The following is a 17,304-nucleotide window of genomic DNA, read 5'->3' as shown; positions in this document are numbered from 1 at the left end:
ATGCAGTTCTACGATGCCGAAAGCAAGGAAGCATTGCTGGAATCCAACCATCTAGTTTTACCTATTTTCACAAGAGGCACCTTCTGGTTTAGGCCTATATCTGTCAGTCTAAGAGAGATGAGAAAATGGATGCATATTTTAAGACAAGAAGAAAACCTGTACTTTTAAATTTACTTCATGGCCTACTTTGTCTCTCTGTTAACATGTTGATTCATGGCCCAGGACAAGTTTTTTTTTTAAAAAAAAACAAAAACCCCAGACATCCACAGAGATTCCTGAAGTATATGAATTTATCTTTGCTTTTTATCCTAGAGTTCACAGAATCACAGAATGGTTGAGGTTGGAAGGGACCTCTGGAGATCATCTAGTCCGACCCTCCTGCTCAGGAAGGGTCACTTAGCACATGTTGCCCAGGACTGTGTCCAGATGGCTTGAATATCTCCGAGGAAGGAGCCAACCACAGCAGGCATTGCCCACACCAAGGCACCTAGGACAGGAGCCTGGAAGGTCTTGAAGGTGGTGAGCTTCAAAGGGAGCTGAGCTGACAACACAAGGGGAAACAGATGACAACACGAATCAGGCAATCGGAACACCATGGTGTGCGTTCGACTGGCTGCAAGATGGCTGTTGGCATGCAAGCGTGCTTAAGGAAGGCAAAGCGTTAAGAGAAAAAGCACGAGTCAGCTTTCAAGGACAATTAGATGTACGGGGCTGCCAGTTTATGGGGGACAGTGCGGGCAGCTTCCTAACACTCACTGCTGAGCAGGAAGCCCGAACTCTGACAAACAGGCCTTTCAAATATCCTGTGAAAGTCCATGAGCACAGAAGCAAGGCAGCTGCTAGGGGTTTCATGTCGAGACTCCACACTGGACCAAATTAGGCCCCTAATTCCAGCACCTACTCAAAAATAATTACAAAACCATATATCTGCATAATAACATCAGACACGTAAAAAGAAGTACTTGTGAACTATTCTTTAAATAACAAAGAGGGTTAAAAAAAAAAAAAAAACTCTTTGGGGCAAGAGTAAATGCGTACACATGACATTCTTACAAACTGCAGGATACAGAAGAAAATTGTTTGTCAGCAAACCAATTTAACCTGACCTCTCTGCAGGGCACAGTTCAGGACACCCTCACAAGTTACATACCTCCAATTTTCTAGAGAAGGTCCAGAAAAGAAACTACCTTGATAAAAACAGTGGAACGGGGCTTGTCCAGAAAAGATGTGATTTGCTTACTTGGTTTGGAAGCTCTGCCAGCATAAAACAAACCAACAAGAAAACCAAAAAACCATACACACACACCAAAGAGTTACAAAGGGATTAATTAAGAGTCTTGTCTAAACTCTACCTTAATTTAAGTAAAGGGCTCCTAAGGGTGCACAAGGAATTTATCTTCCACCGTTACTGCAAACAGCAGGACACTACAAAGGTCACCCCTAGGAGAAGGGCGTTCAGACTACGCCTAAAAGAGCCACTGGCACACTGAAGGCTCTCATTCACTTTCAACATGCATTTTCCCTTTCACAAAAACCTTACAAAGCCACTTCAGCCAGTAACTAGCCAGGAGAGTTGTTCCTCCCCCAACCCCCTTTTTTTTTCTTTCTTTCCAGAGAGAGCTTGTTGTATTCTACAGCTTCCGACAGAAGCTATATTAGCATAAATGCTCCAGCTGATTTAGACTTCCTCGACCAAAAGATCTTAGACTTTCGGCTGAAATGCTCTCGCTGCTGCCCATGGGGAGAGGCACAGAGCCAGAAAACAATGCCTAGAGTCCAGGGCACTCTGCTGACGTGGGCATCTCTCCTGCTGGCACTAGAAATAGAGCATCCTGTCACATTCGCTTCGCACAGATTATATGTGACCTCACAACCACAAATTGCAGGCACATGACCAGCACTGGCCTATAAGGCACTCAGCCACAAGTGACCTCAAAACCACAAACTGCAGCCACGTGACCAGCAGTGGCCTAACAGATCCTGAGCCACAGGTGACCTCACAAACACAAAATGAACCCACGTGACCAGCACTGGCCTATCAGGCACTGAGCCACAAGTAACATCACAACCACAACTCCACCCACATGACTACCACTGGCCTATCAGGCACTCAGCCACAAGTGACATCACAAACACAAACTCCACCCACATCACCAGCACTGGCCTATCAGGCACTCGGCCACAAGTGACATCACAACCACAAACTTCAGCCACATGACCAGCACTGGCCTATCAGGCCCTGAGCCACAAGTGACATCACAACCACAAACTGCAGCCACAGGACCAGCAATGTCCTATCAGGCACTGAGCCACAAGTGACATCACAACCACAAATTACAGCCATTTGAGCAGCACTGGCCTATCAGGCACTCAGCCACAAGTGACATCACAACCACAAACTGCACCCACGTAACCAGCACTGGCCTATCAGGCACTGAGCCACAAGTGACATCACAAACACAAACTCCACCCACGTGACCAGCACTGGCCTATCAGGCACTGAGCCACAAGTGACATCACAACCACAAACTCCACAAAAAAGACCAGCACTGGCCTATCAGGCACTGAGCCACAAGTGACCTCACAACGACAAAATGAACCCACGTGACCAGCACTGGCCTATCAGGCACTCAGCCACAAGTGACATCACAACCACAAACTGCAGCCACAGGACCAGCAATGTCCCATCAGGCACTGAGCCACAAGTGACCTCACAGCCACAAACTGCACCCACATCACCAGCACTGGCCTATCAGGCACTGAGCCACAAGTGACATCACAAACACAAACTGCAGCTATGTGACCAGCACTGGCCTATCAGGCACTCAGCCACAAGTGACATCACAACCACAAACTGCAGCCACAGGACCAGCAATGTCCTATCAGGCACTGAGCCACAAGTGACATCACAAACACAAACTGCAGCCACATCACCAGCACTGGCCTATCAGGCACTGAGCCACAAGTGACATCACAAACACAAATTGCAGCCACATCACCAGCACTGGCCTATCAGGCACTGAGCCACAAATGACATCACAACCACAAACTGCAGCCATGTGACCAACACTGGCCTATCAGGCACTCAGCCACAAGTGACATCACAAACACAAACTCCACCCACATCACCAGCACTGGCCTATCAGGCACTGAGCCACAAGTGACATCACAACCACAAACTGCAGCCACATGACCAGCACTGGACTATCAGGCACTGAGCCACAAGTGACATCACAACCACAAACTGCACCCACATCACCAGCACTGGCCTATCAGGCACTGAGCCACAAGTGACATCACAACCACAAACTCCACACACATGACCTGCACTGGTCTATCAGGCACTGAGCAACAAGTCACCTTCACAATCACAAATTTCAGCCACAGGACCAGCAGTGGACTATCAGGCACTGAGCCACAAGTGACATCACAAACACAAACTCCACACACATCACCAGCACTGGCCTATCAGGCACTGAGCCACAAGTGACATCACAAACACAAACTGCAGCCACAGGACCAGCACTGGCCTATCAGGCACTGAGCCACAAGTGACATCACAAAAACACACTACACCCACAGGAAATGCAGTGGCCTATCAGGCACTGAGCCACAAGTCACCTTAGAATCACAAACTGCACCCACATGAACACCACTGGCCTCTCAGGCACTGAGCCACAAGTGACCTCACAACCACAAACTGCAGCCAGATCACCAGCACTGGCCTATCAGGCACTGAGGCACAAGTGATATCACAACCACAAACTGCAGACATGTGACCAGTACTGCCCTATCAGGCACTGAGCCAGAAGTGACCTCACAACCACAAACTGCACCCACATGACTAGCACTGGCCTAACAGGCACTGAGCCACAAGTGACATCACAAACACAAACTGCAGACATGTGACCAGCACTGGCCTATCAGGCACTGAGCCACAAGTGACCTCATAATCACAAATTTCAGCCACAGGACCAGCACTGGCCTATCAGGCACTGAGCCACAAGTGACATCACAAACACAAACTGCAGCCACATGTCCAGCACTGGCCTCTCAGGCACTGAGCCACAAGTGACATCACAAACACAAACTGCAGCCACATCACCAGCACTGGCATATGAGGCACTGAGCCACAAGTGACATCACAAACACAAACTCCACCCACAGGAGCAGCATGGCCTCTCACGCACTGAGCCACAAGTGACATGACAAATATAAACTGCAGCCACATGACCAGCACTGGCCTATCAGGCACTGAGCCACAAGTGAAATCACAAACACAAACTGCAGCCACAGGACCAGCACTGGCCTATCAGGCACTCAGCCACAAGTGACATCACAAACACAAACTGCACCCACTGGACAAGCAGTCGCCTGTCAGGCACTGAGCCACAAGTGACATCACAACCACAAACTGCACCCACGTGACCAGCACTGGCCTATCAGGCACTGAGCCACAAGTGACATCACAAACACAAACTGCAGCCACATCACCAGCACTGGCCTATCAGGCACTCAGCCACAGGTGACATCACAAACACAAACTGCACCCACATCACCAGCACTGGCCTATCAGGCACTCAGCCACAAGTGACATCACAAACACAAACTGCAGCCATGTGACCAACACTGGCCTATCAGGCCCTGAGCCACAAGTGACACCACAACCACAAACTGCACCCACATGACCAGCACTGGCCTATCAGGCACTGAGCCACAAGTGACATCACAACCACAAACTGCAGCCACATCACCAGCACTGGCCTATCAGGCACCGAGCTACAAGTGACATCACAAACACAAACTGCAGACATGTGACCAGCACTGACCTGTCAGGCACTGAGCCACAAGTGACATCAAAACCACAAACTGCACACACAGGACCAGCACTGGCCTATCAGGCACTGAGCCACAAGTGACATCACAAACACAAACTGCACCCACAGGAACAGCACTGGCCTATCAGGCACTGAGCCACAAGTGACATCACAAACACAAACTCCACCCACATCATCAGCACTGTTCTATCAGGCATTGAGCCACAAGTGACCTCACAATCACAAACTGCACCCACAGGACCAGCACTGGCCTATCAGGCACTGAGCCACAAGTGACATCACAAACACAAACTCCACCCACATCACCAGCACTGGCCTATCAGGCACTGAGCCACAAGTGACATCACAACCACAAACTCCACCCACATCACCAGCACTGGCCTATCAGGCACTGAGCCATAAGTGAAATCAAAACCACAAACTGCACACACAGGACCAGCACTGGCCTATCAGGCACTCAGCCACAAGTGACCTCACAACCACAAACTGCACCCACATGACTACCACTGGCCTATCAGGCACTCGGCCACAAGTGACCTCACAACCACAACTCCACCCACAGGATCAGCACTGGCCTATCAGGCAGTAGAGGAACAAGTGACCTCTCAACCAAAAACAGCAGCCCTGGACCTAGCACTGGCCTATCAAGCACTCAGCAGAAGTGGCCTCACAGATACAAAGAAGTAGCAACGTGGCTGCTGGTGGCCTAGCAGGTACTGAGGCCAAATAACTGCACAAACACAAACAGCAGCAATATGCATCAAGGTGGACTCTCAGGTGCTCATGCTGAAGTGACCTCACAGGCAGCCATGAAGCCAAATAGCTGCTCCTGGCCTCTTTGCAACTGAGGCACAATTGACCTCAACAAGCACAAACAGCAGCAATGTGCATGCTGATCGCCAGTCACATACTGATGCACAACTCACCACAAAAGCACCAACAGCAGCAAAGGGTCTGCTCACCCTTTAGGAGGCACTGAGACACAAGCATCACCAAAGCTATGGGCATGCTGTTGGCCTACCAGCTTCAGAGGCACAACTCACCTCACAAGCACAAATGGCATCGACCTACCTGCTGCTGCCCTATCTTTGACTGAGTCACAAGGGATCTCAAAAGTGCAAACCTTCACAGAGGAGAAGCTCACCTGGGCCACTCGCACGTCCCTTGATTACGCTGTGATCACTCCATACAGAACAGTCTTCTGCAAATGGCTTTCATCTCCTGGCAAGACTCTCTCCAGATCATGCGACAGCTCCACTCTGCCACCCTGCACACAAATCACAAAAGGAACAATTGGTCTCGCTTTTCCTTTAGTACCATCAAGTCCGAGCTGGGAGCCTTCGCACTGCAGCACCTACACAATGGCAGCAGGATGCCACTTCCATTTCTAGTGCATTTCTAGGCACAGAGATCAGCTGAGGGAGCAGCTGCACTGCAAAGGCTTTCTGACACTCTCAGATCAACTCGGCACTGCACCAGGCATCAACCTGACGCCAGACCTCTGCTCTGCCACCTACTCTACAAACACACTGCCTCTGCCCCACACAGCTGCCTCTTCTGCTAGATACAACCAAGTGCCAGCAAGAAGAGATGCATGCAGGACACTCGCCACTTGCACACTCCCCAGCCACTGCTCTGCTCGCTGCCTTCCCTTGGCTTCTCAATCCAGACACTCAGGCAAGCTCTTGCGGTAACACCACAAGGTGGCCAAGGCACTCTAGGCTCACAAGGCCTGTGCAAATGAGCAGCACAAGATCAGGCACAGAGCTGCCTCCTTGGGTGATGCTGCTCTTTTCAGAGGGAAGGATCCTGCTTGCTTTGGGCACAGCAGGCTGCTGCTTTCCACCCCCATCCCCTCACGAACCTCCTGCTAGGGATGGGGACATGGGGATTTTCTGTAGTAATACAAAAGTTACAGATACAACACAGAAACACTTGAGAGTCCGGAAGGCCTCCTGAGCCCAAAGGAACCTCCCTTCCTTTCCTTTAGTTACTAGGACAAGGAGCTTGGACGGGGAAGGGAAAAAGGGTGCAGAGGCTTTGAAATGAGGCCCAAGCAATGAGACAGCCCCACACTGGACGGCTGCTGAAATGACAGCTCTCCTGGCGGCGCAGCCTCTGCAGCACCAGTCCGCGCTCCACAGCTGCCTTCACAGAGCACTGAGGGCTGGGTGCCACGGGCAACCTGGCCCTGGGCACATCTTCACCCCTCGCAGAGCCGGCAGCCCAAGAGCTCTGAGACTTCCACAGGTCAAGCTATGGACGCTTTGGGGCACTCACACAAAGGCACTCCAGACATGCTGGCATCTACTATAAGGGTCTTGGACTCGTCCTATATGGCACCACAACCTCCTAGGAAAAGGAGGGGGCACCGTAGCATTTGTTGAGCGGGCTGGCAATAACAGCACTTGTGGGAGGCGGAATTTGCAGCACAGCAGAGGTACCAGGAGCTGAACCCACAACCCAAGTCACCCAGGGAAGACAGGCGCATTTATGGAAGCCTTCGCATCCATACATAGCCTCTTCTCAGTCACTTGCAGCTGCTTTCACAGAGGGCTCACGACGCTGGCCAAGATGTTGACAGGTACAGGGACACAGCCTGGCATCCTGCCTCCATCCTCAGCGCCTCTAGCACTGCACTGGGAACCTCCATGAGTGGAGCAACCTAGAAAGAAAGAAAGAATCGGAGTGTTACTGGCAGTTCTGCTGGCCTTACAGAGTCGCAACAGGCAGGGGCAAATGTCTCCCCTCTGTGCTGAGCTCTATTGGTGAGAACACAGCCAGCAGGGCCACCAAGACGTTCTACCCCTCTTTTTGGCACAGGTGACACCATGTCTGTATACCAGGTCCCGTTTGGGCTCTCCAGTTCTGCACAGGCGCTAACACACTGCAGGGAGTCCAGCACAGGGACACCAAGACGGTCAGGGGCTGCAGCGTGGGGCATAAAAGGAGAGGCTGCGAGAGCTGGCTTTGTTCAGCCTAGACAAGAGAAGGCCAACGGGGATCTTCATGCTGTGCACAGCTACCTTATGGAGGGCACAGAGAAGACGGAGCCGGATTTTCTTGGAGGTGCACACTAGTAGCATGGGAGGCAACGGGGACAAATCGGACAATGGGAAATGCTTCTGAGACATTAAGAAGAAACCTTTTTCTCCGTGACGGTGGCCAAACTGCGGCACAGGGATCCAGAGAGGTTCCCAGATCTCCATCCTTGGAGGTAATCAAAACTTCACTGGAAAAGGCCCCAAGATACCTCCTCTACTGGCACCTGCCTGGAGCAGGGCGTTGGAGCCCTGCTACCTCCACATGGCTCCCCCATTGCAGCCTCAAGGAATATGCTATTATGAGACTCTTGCCAAAGGCACCAGAGGCTTTGCAGATGCCGCCTCCACCGCTCAACAAGGACAGGTGTCTCAGAGCCACCCATCGCCCTCACAGGCCTGACTTCTTGTGAGGGGGCATCTCCCCTCTCTGCAAGGCTCTGCGTAGGCACAGCGTGCAGAAATGCCTCTGACTGCTTTCATTAACTACCCATCTCGCTGAGGGACTGGAATGGATTAGCGTCTGAGATGGGAAGATGCAATGAGGGTCCAGATTCAGCAGAAAGCCTTTAAGGAGGGAGAAGAGAACTCTCTCCAGCAGTCGGTAAAATCCCAAAGACTCACGGAAGCATCAAACCCTTCCGAAACTGCAAGCCTGAACCTCAGCTGACACAAACCACCAAACTGGGAGCAGCCCTGCCTCGCACCACGATGCTCCAAGGAGGCAACACGGTCACCAACAGTCCTCACCCACGTCTCCCAGAAGGACACCGTGATGGCAGGCTGGGCCTTGGGAGCAGAGCACTGCTCTCTCCAGACACCTCCTCCCACGCTGAGCAGCAAAACACTGGCGCCACCACCCGGCTCCACCACAGGGCATCTCGCACTGTAACACGCCGTTACCTCCACACCTCACGGAGGGTTGGCAACCAACACACGCCTCTGCATCAGCGACACACAGCCCACAGCACCACACACGGCAGCACACAGGGCACCCCAAGCACCCCACAACACACAAAGCCCAACTCTCCAGACCTTCCATTCCTTTCTAGTCCTCCAAGGCCTTGCAACAGGCTCTGCCTCTGAACAGCCACTCACAGCCCGGGGCCTGCTCACTTCCCACCTTCCCACCAGGAAGCAGAGAAGAAGTGCTCTCACAGGGGCTGATCAGGCCAGCTTTTCCCTCTCGCTTGTGCCTCAACTTCTCTGAACAAGAAATCTCTTTCAAAATGTGGCCCATACCCTTTTTGGGGGGTGACATTCCTTCCATCTCCTCCAACAGCCTTTGCACCCATTCTCCAATGACTGCATATGTGCACAGAAAATCAGAGACCCCTAAAGTGTTACACTTCTAAACGTGTCATAAAAGCAGCTGGACACCTCAAAGACAGACACAGCATGCAGACCTTGCAGGAAAATCTCACAAGCTCCCTGCTCTTTTGACAGGGGCAACTTCTAAAGCACACACACACCCTGGCAAGAAGAGATTATTCACACCACTGCTCACACCAGCACTACATTCACTTAGCAGCCTCAAAAGTCTAGCTGGACTCCCTAGCTGACCGGGAGGACGCTGCAAGCTTCTACTTAGCAACAAGTGGAAAGGCCAACTCCATGTCCATGCTCACCACAGAACATCATCTGCATTTTAAATGTAGCAGTACTAACTCATGATGATGGAGTGGAATAAAATTTGTGTCAGATGATGTGGAATATCGACTTCTGCTTGATTAATGAGTTGCATTTCTGTATTGCTGTAGAGCTCTGCAGGGGTCAATCCCTCCTCTGAGCACACGCAACAAACCCAGAAGTGACCTCACCACCAGCATCCAAGCCATGCATCTTCCCCTGACCTGTCAGCTGCTCACACAGAGGTGTCATCACATCACAGATTCACATCATGGCCTCATAATACTCACAGTGCTCTGAAACACCCATTGCCTACCAGTTACTACACCAAAAGATTAGCTTCTGCTATGCATTATCAACACCTAGCCTATGAAATTTAAGAATTGCAGAACAGCCTGCAAGTAATTCTTGGCAACATTTTCTAACGGGAGGATTGCATGGGAGCAGCGATCATCAAACTGAAGACAGCAGGGCCTCGTGTCCCAGGCACAGGCAGAAGCCTTCCCGCAACTCAGAACTCTGGTTCCTTCCCCAATGCTGAACAAAACCAGAAAATCCTCTACACATCCAGGACAACAAGCATTCTCCTATTTTAGGCCCTGACAACTGGAGGCACGTGGAAGGACTCAGGCCAGGGCATCTCAGTTGGTGAAACCAGCAGAGACACAATTCAGCAACTCTTCACCCTGACCTAGGAGCATGGAAAGAACAACAGCAAGTGCAAGCACTGGCCGTTCATCAACTTTCAAGGCCCCTGACAAGCAAAACAGCTCACACTTACAGAGCTCTTCTGCAAACACCCTTCACCCTGCTGCCAGGCTCACAGGTCTCGGTGCAAAGCAAGAGGCAGGGAGCAAAAACAACGGCTAAGGCACGGCATCACATGCGGGCACAGCCTCTCTCAGAGCCACTCGGAAATGCAGTTTTCACAACAAAAGACACCATCGGGAAGGGCACCTCACGACGACACCAGCAGCCTGCTCACACTTTGCCCAGCACCTCCCAAACGCACCTCGAAGCAGCACCTGGGGCTGCGCTGGCAGCAGCAGCTCAGGAAAATGCTTTAACAGGGATCCCAGAGCCACCACAGGGCCAAAGCTTCCTGCCCCCAAACCCCACCGAGCCGCCCCGGCCCAGCTGCTCGCGGCAGGCCGCCACGTCTGGCTGCAGGGCAGCTCCCCCCTCTGGCCCACGTCGCTCTGGCCCCTGCTCACGGCCCCACCAGCCCCTGCTGCAGCTCCTGCAGCAAAGCAGCCCCGGCAAAGCCAGCACCGCTGCCCCGCCCCGGCGGGAGGGCACCCGCCGCCATTTGAACGCGCCCGCAGCCCCCACCAAACGCTCTCGCCCGCTCGCTTCTCGCCTGCTTTGCTCCCGCTCCTCTTCCACCTCTTTGACGTCTTTTTTTTCCCCACATGCTGGACTGCAATTGGCTGGCAGAGCCATCAGTGAAATCGATGCCCGCCCTCCTCCTCCTGACAGCCAATAGAAGGGCTGCACTGCGGCGATGCCATGGCAACGCTGGGCCCTCCTGCCCTGGCGGCCAGCTCCGCCCCCTCCCCCTTGGTCGGGCGCCATGTTGTGGGCGGCAGCGCGGGGCGCGGCGGGGCCTGGGTGCAGCGTGGTGCTGTGTGGGCGGGCAGTGCGGGGCCCCGGGGTGCGGCCGCTGCCCCGGCGGGGCTGGGCTGTGCGGCAGGGGCCCCGCGGGGCTGCTGGCCGCCCTGCGCCCTGGGGGCTGTGCGGGGTGTGGGGGGGGCAGCACTGGGGCCTGTGCTGGTGGCCTCCGTGGCGCCAGCGTGGGGGCCCTGGGGCTGGTCGTCTGAAACAGGGGATGGACTTAAAACTAGGAGACTGACAGAACTCCTACCACTTTCCAAATTAAGTGTTGGACTGACTGGTGCAGAACCTCTCCAAGTGGGTATTTCAGACAGTTCTAGAGATTTCTAGAGGCAGATCCTGCTGTGCCTGGACCAATTCCTGTGCTTAAATGTGGTGAGTACCACCTCAGGTGGAGTATCTGGCTGTTTCAGAATCTCTGCAGCAGCTCCTGCTGCAGAACTGATTAAACTGTAAATACTTAAGGCCCTTGAAAATCGACAGTACAAACTGCTCCTGCAAATGAAGAAGCGGCTATGTAGGACAGTCTTTTGTGCATTCTTAGGAGAGTTAGGAGATGCTTTGATATGCAATTTAAGGTAATCAGTAGCAATGGCTCATGCATATGCTGGAGAGGTCACACAGGACCACAAGCCAGCTGGACTATAAAAATTCCCCAGAAGAACAGTTCGGGGAGTCTCATCTGATCCAGTGGAAGCCACTGTTGGAAGGACCCTGGCAAAGGAGACTGCCACCACCATCTGGACAGTAACCAACCATCCCGTTCAAGAGATTTGATGCCCCTTGTGAGTGTTACCTGTGACACGCCAATAGAGGGGTGTCTGTGATTCTTTTGAATTCGGGGGTTATTTGCACTGAACTCCAAGAGATCATCATTTGTCAAGTATGAGAATTTATTAGAGATAAGAGCTTATAACAAACCTGGTAGTTTGCCTGGATTCTCCTCATCACGCCATTGACATCCACAGGCCAGCTGATGGTCGGTCAGAGTCCACACCAACTTCTGTGGCTTACTCTTTTCTATAGCGAGTCAAAACAACGCCAGACCGCAGTTACACAAAAGCTGTATGGCCTCAGTCAATAACAGCATGCGCATCAACAGGTAACCTAGTGCTCAGCCCACAGCACTGTTCAGTTAGTAACAACTTGCCCACTAACAGGTCTTTCTGTGGGGAATGGTTCCACAGCACCTAGATGTTTATGGGGTGAGTCTGTGGTGTCACTTCTCCTCTGTCTGGAATTGTCAGTCGTGGGGTCGTTAGACGGTTGCCCCCAGGCTGCAGCAACCCCACAGTGTGGTGGCTCCAGCCGTGATGCACCCGGGGTTCCTTAACTCCTGGGATCACCCCAGAGCAAACCCCTCTTCTGTGGGCTGCACCATCCAGAGTCCCACGCTTGCCTGTGTGGCGCCTGTCACTCCACCCCTTGACACCGCCAGACACACGCATTTATTTCAGAAGTCAGCTAATTCCCCTTGGTGTGCAGTGGGCGGCTTTTGGGTAAGCACAGTGTACTGGGGAAATGCGCACTGCTATTAATAGACGCCAAAAGCAAAGCATGCCCATTTGCAGTAACACGTAAACAACTGTTAAAAATAACAGTCTTAATCCTAATAGCAACATGATTGGTCTGGCCTATTGACCCAAATTCGGTGAATCCGAGTGTTGTTCCAGCTCCATATGTTAACACAGAAATCTTATTTCCTTTAATTGCAGGCATTTCTTTCCTGCACCGAAAGATCAGTTTGTTCCCCAAGCTGGAATAGTTCCCTTTAGAGGAGCTTCAAATAGAGTTGGTCACCTTTTTTTTATTATTCTTTTTCCGTATTTCCCTGTCTTCTCTATAGGAAACAGACAACTTTAACTTCAGATCAACAGCTGTTACATTTATGCTTAATTTTACCATCTTTTTCTCTTTCTTTCCTTTCCTTTCATCAAGGGAAGGTGTTAGCCCCTTCCTTAGGATCATCAATTTTTACAAACACTAGAATACAGCCGTTGAGTTTCATTATCAGCCTGGTATGTGTATCCCCTCATTCTTAGGTCTGCCATCTTCCTTTGATGTTACTTCTCTCCTGGCTCCTAGGTTCATTCTATTATTTAGATACTTTTAAAAAACACATTACTTAGCCTAACAATTCTACCACTCTTTCTGGCTGCTTCTTTTCAAGTTGTTGCTCTTCAGAGGGTCACTCTGTAGACCCCAAACAAAAAGAAAAGCCTACCAAGGCCATTAGGTTGTTATAGTTTGGTTTTAACTGTAACTGCTGAAGCTACTTCTTTTAAGGTTACTCGGTTACATCCATCTATTTTTCAAATTTGAACAGTTTTTCTTTTTTTTCATTGATTTTTCTTTATGCTCAGAAACTTTTACTACAGCTTGGGGCATTTTCCAGCCCCTGCTGGTTTCTGGTGTACTTAAAGATGCTGGTTTTTCGCATTCGAGGTCTTTTCTTGTTTCCTAACTCTGCCCCTGGGGCTCTTCTCTGCAGAGCCCGATCTCCACCCTGAGTCCTCCTGTGCCTCAGTGCCAGGCAGAGCAGTTATACTGGCCAGGGGGGGCAGAGCGTTTCTCACGGTCTTGTGAGAAACAAGCTGCCCAAGCCCGGTCCTGCTTTCCACCCAAAGCCTCCCCTGCTTCGCTCGCTCTCCTCTTTCACTTCTCTCTTTCACGTCTGTTTTTCTTCCACATGGTGGACTCCGATTGGCTGACAGAGCCGTCAGTGAAATCCAGACCCGCCCCCCTCCTCCTGCCAGCCAATAGGCAGGTCGCAAATCAGCAGCTGCCTATGGGAATGAGCTAGGGGAGGAGTCACAATGTTGCAGTGTCCAGATGGAGTGTTGTAAAGGTGAGGCTACAAACTGTCCATTTAATCGGGGAATGGGGGAACAGAAGAGAGAGCCAGACAGCTCCTGGGGGTCCCGGGCGATGCTGGGGGCCGTGCTGCTCTTGGGGATCCCAGACCAGGCTGTGTTTCTGTACAAAAGTCTGGAAAAGTCTTGATGCAAGCCCCTAGAGAAGAGGGATTTTCCTGAGCACTCAGAGAAACCCATGCAGGACCCAGGGATGTTGAGGGAAACCCATCTCACCCACCCCCAAGCCCACTGCTCTCCCTGGAGACCTTCCTGGATCCTCAGGCTGGGAACAGGAGGGGGTCTGTGGGCACAGCCATGTCCCAGACTAGCCTCCTTCAGGCCTTCAGCTTCACAACATGTCACAGCTTCAAAAGAGCTCTCTAAAGCAGCACTTCCCATGCCCCTGGTGTGGAGAGAAGACTTTGGGTAGACAAACAGGAGACACGGGAGAGAAAGGGCAAAGACAGCAGGCTGCAGAGCTGGGGCTCCCAGCATCACAGAGGGGGTGCCACAGGCTCAAGAAGCAACCCAAAGAAGTAAAGGAGTCCTTCCTTTTGCAGTGACTTGGAAAGCCACATCTCTCACAGTATTCAAGGGGGATGGAGTCTCCCTTCTGCAAGATTTGCCCCAAAACTGTGCAGAGATTAGGAAGAGCAGGAAGGCTGGTTGTAGGGATGTTCTCAAACTTCAGCAGCTGCAGAGCTGGGAGCTGGTCATCTCACAAACTTGGGAGTGAGTCAAAATGCACGTCCTGAGGCATCGCACTGCCTCATAGGCTCTGCACCGGAGCCTGGACAGCAGCACTGCAGTGTGTGAGCATGTCCTGAGAAGCCCAGAGTCATAAAATGTGGGAGATCCAGGATGTCGGGGCTGTACAGACCCAGGAGAGCAAGGGTGCCTTTGGGGAGGAGGGCAGGGGGCTGAGGAGCGTACCCAGGGGAGAAGCACAGCCCCAAGGTGACACTGAAAAGCACAAGGACCAAATGAGGCCCAGGGATGAGAAATGGCTTTCCTCAGGCTCAGCCAGAAGGAAAGATGGGCAAACTTCATGGGAAATGGGAAAACTTCCCCACATTTGCTACCTGGCCTCGCCCATGGCTTTGGAGCCTGGCAGGCTCCAGGGTCCTGGATAAGGGCCTCTGGATGATGTGTGTTAAGGCTATGTTTGCTCTTCTCTGGCATAGCATCTCTAGCTCAAGCACTGCCGACTGAGAAACCTTGCTGAGCACTTTTAAAAGCAGAGATCCTGCCTTGGTGCCTAAAGGAGGAAAGCTACGTCCTGTCCCACATTGTCCTGCATCCTGCTTCCACAAAAAGAGGGGCCCACAGCAGAAACCAGTTTTGAGGCTCACCAAAGCATTTCTCAGCCTGTGGCCATGCTTTGTGCTGGTTCATCCCACATGCCTTGGATCCTGTAAAAACGCCAACCCCCAAACCCCAGATTCCTGCACAGGTCTGCCCAGTGCAGTGACCTGTCAGTGCAGGGGCGCAGAAGTGACATCTCCAGTGCCCCGTTTGAGATATTTCACAGTCTTTGACACTGTCTGGAGACATTCCTGAAGGATTTATCAGAAAATTATGGAAAATAACTGCAGTGAAGGGAAGTGATGGCTTTCCAGGACGTGAGGGGAAATCTCTCTGCTCTCTCCCTGGCTGTGCCATCTCCATGGCAGTGACCTACAGAGCCCCCAGATGACACGAGCTGAGGTCACAATGGGACGTGCCACATCACAGGGAGGTCTCCCCGGTGTCGTGGGTGGGGACCCTCACTTCCCTGTGAGGCCCAGGCACTCCTGGGCACTGCTCACACCCTCCCCACGGCTGCCTTTCATAGTGGCTCCACGGCAAGGAGAGGGGACAGGAGGCAGTGGGACCACGTTGGGGCCCCTCACCAACAGACGGAGGAGCAGGGGCATGTTGGAAAGGAGTTTTGGGTAATGAGATGGGAAGAGCGTCCTGTTTCTCTGGCTGGAGAGGTGAAACGAGAGCAAGAGGGCAAGCGAGATGGAGGACTGCTGGATGGACACCATCAGCCAGGACCACAGCTCCTTGTCCCCTGCGCTCCTGCGGCTCTCCACCGAGGGTAAGGGCTTTGGGAGATCCTTCCCGAGGTGTCGCACAGAGACTGTTAACTGCCAAAACTGCTGTGGATCCCGGGCTGTGGGGGTGCCTGGACAGGGCTGGGGGCTGCTGCGAGAGCCCTGCCTGAGGGTCCCCTCTGGCTCGGGGGACAATGTGGCAGCCAGGACTGCTGGGTCCTGGGGATGGGGCTGTCCTGAGCCCCAAGGCTTCTGTGCGGCCAGCTCCATCGCCTCTTAGGGTGGGGGGGGGGGCATGGGAATCCATGACAGGTTTCCCTGGGAGTGGGTCCTCTTTGGGGTCTGGCTCTGGCAGGAAAGGGGTCCTGCATCCCAGATGCTGAGGTGGCCTGCAGCTCCATGGGGCTCTCAAGACCCTGCTGGAAATGTCCGTATATGATAATAAAACCTTCACCTTTTAATAACCCCAAGTCCTCTGGGTGTTTGGGAAAAATCTCTCTTCCTTCCCCCTCGATCCTTTTATGCTTCCAGCTTGGCGCAGCATGTTTTGGGCTCAGAGATGCCACCTTCAGATGGCCACAGACCCTGTCTTCCTGCAAATTGGGCTCAAACCTCTGCACCCAAAAGAAAATACATTGGAGAGAGCAGCCTGGAAACAGGCGGAGGTGCAATCCTCATTCAACAGGTCCTGGCTGACACCAAGGTCTTTTCTCTGAGCTGGGTGGGCAGCGCTGGGGTGAGCCCAACACAGCCATCTCCCCCAGCACCCTCACGACCCCACACCACCGCTACCTAGCCAAGCCCTAGGGCTGCCGTGGGCAGGCGGCCGGGGAAGGAGGGGCGAGAGGACACTGCCCTGCCCTGCCCTGCCCTGCCCTGCCCTGGGGGCAGGAGGACGCTGCCTGAGGGCTCTGGTGCCACAGCCAGCCCCAGGGCCCCCACAGCGGCACCACGGAGGCCACCAGCACAGGCCCCAGTGCTGCCCCCCCCACACCCCGCACAGCCCCCAGGGCGCAGGGCGGCCAGCAGCCCCGCGGGGCCCCTGCCGCACAGCCCAGCCCCGCCGGGGCAGCGGCCGCACCCCGGGGCCCCGCACTGCCCGCCCACACAGCACCACGCTGCACCCAGGCCCCGCCGCGCCCCGCGCTGCCGCCCACAACATGGCGCCCGACCAAGGGGGAGGGGGCCGAGCTGGCCGCCAGGGCAGGAGGGCCCAGCGTTGCCATGGCATCGCCGCAGTGCAGCCCTTCTATTGGCTGTCAGGAGGAGGAGGGCGGGCATCGATTTC

Source organism: Apteryx mantelli, unplaced genomic scaffold (genome assembly GCF_036417845.1).
Source record: "Apteryx mantelli isolate bAptMan1 unplaced genomic scaffold, bAptMan1.hap1 HAP1_SCAFFOLD_64, whole genome shotgun sequence".
Classification (NCBI taxonomy): Eukaryota; Metazoa; Chordata; class Aves; order Apterygiformes; family Apterygidae; genus Apteryx; species Apteryx mantelli.
The sequence above is the reverse complement of the archived record's forward strand: the minus strand, read 5'-3'. Positions refer to the sequence as shown.